Genomic DNA, 1,754 nt, shown 5'->3' with positions numbered 1-1,754 from the left:
AATGAATTACAATGCTAATGTATTGCTATGCATTGCAAAATACTGGGATTTGTATGACAGGCTGCATAAAGCAATTGTATCTGAGTAATGCATCGTTCACACTTGCGCCGCTGTCTGCCCTTTGTGATTCTGCCTAAATCCCAGGAAAAACTGCTTGTCCGACTTTGTGTTCGTGCAAAAAAACTGATTTCACAGCGGAGAGGCCGCATACGGACACGAGCGGTTTGCTTTAAAGAGGACTTTTCATGACTTTGGGCACAGGCAGTTCTATATACTGCTGGAAAGCTGACAGTGCGCTGAATTCAGCGCACTGTCGGCTTTCCCGATCTGTGCCCCGGGTAAAGCGCTATTGGTCCCAGTACTGTAGCTCTTTACAGTCAGAAGGGCGTTCCTAACAGTCTGTCAGGAACGTCCTTCTCCACAGCAGCGCCTATCGCGCTGTGCTGTGTGAGCGGGGAGGAACGCCCCCTCCCTCTGCTCACAGTGTTCGTCCATAGACGAGTATTATCAGGAGGAGAGGGGGGCGTCCCTCCCCGCTCACACAGTACAGCGCGATAGGCGCTGCTGGGCAGAAGGGCGCCCCTGGCTAACTGTCAGGAACGCCCTTCTGACTATAAAGAGCTACGGTACCGGCACTGCTAGCTCTTTACCGAGGCACAGATCTGGAAAGCCGACAGTGCGCTGAATTCAGTGCACTGTCGGCTTTCCAGCAGTATATAGAACTGCCTGTGCCCAAAGTCATGAAAGGTCCTCTTTAAAAACCCATTGAAATCAATAGGTTTTTAAACTGACCACTGGCAAGCCGTCCCCAAGCAGTTTTTCCAAATATCTAGGCGGAATCACAAAGGGCGGACAGCAGCGCAAGTGTGAACACCGCATTACTGGGCCATATCTAGTAACAAAGCCTTTGAGGATAAGGAAAGCATGTTAGGGGACAAGAGACCATGAGAAGGGCACTGACCACAACAAGGAGTCACAATAATAATGTAATATCAGAATGAATATTGAAAGAATTCTCTGCATGTATTTGTCATGTCAGGGGCTCTTCCTGTGGTCATGAAGTCATCAAAGGTCCTTTAGCCCATTAGGATATGATCAGACTCATGTGTGAGTGGAGCTATTCTGGATTGTACAGGACAGAGTGGAAGCTGTTGGGAACGAGACTGATGGAAGGTAAGGAGGAGAGAAGAGAACAAGTGTGAGTAAGAGGGGACATGGGGGTGCAGGCTGTGTGTGAGCAAGAGGGGGGAATGTGGGTGCAGGCTGTGTGCAGGCAGGGTGCAGGCTGTGTGTGAGCAAGAGGGGGGAATGCGGGTGCAGGCTGTGTGTGAGCAAGAGGGGGGAATGCGGGTGCAGGCTGTGTGTGAGCAAGAGGGATATATGCGGTGTAGTTGGGTTTGAGCAATAGGGGAGAATGGGGGCGCAGGCTCTGGTGGGGGATGACCACTGTTACCACATAATACTGTGTGGGGGACATTGGTGATGCACATAATACTGTGTGGGGGCCACTGTGAGCATATAATACTGTGCGGAACCCACTGTGGAACATATAATACTGGGGGGGGGGCCACTGGGAAGCACATAATTCTGTGTGGGGTCCACAGTGGAGCACATAATACTGTTTGGTGGCCACTGTGGTGCACGTAATACTGTTTGTTGAGGCACTATGGAGCACGCAATACTCTTTGGGGACCACTGTAGAGCAACTAATACTATGTGGGGTCCACTGTGGAGCACGTAACACTGTGTGGGGG

Source organism: Leptodactylus fuscus, chromosome 9 (assembly GCF_031893055.1).
Source record: "Leptodactylus fuscus isolate aLepFus1 chromosome 9, aLepFus1.hap2, whole genome shotgun sequence".
Lineage (NCBI taxonomy): Eukaryota > Metazoa > Chordata > Amphibia > Anura > Leptodactylidae > Leptodactylus > Leptodactylus fuscus.
The sequence above is the reverse complement of the archived record's forward strand: the minus strand, read 5'-3'. Positions refer to the sequence as shown.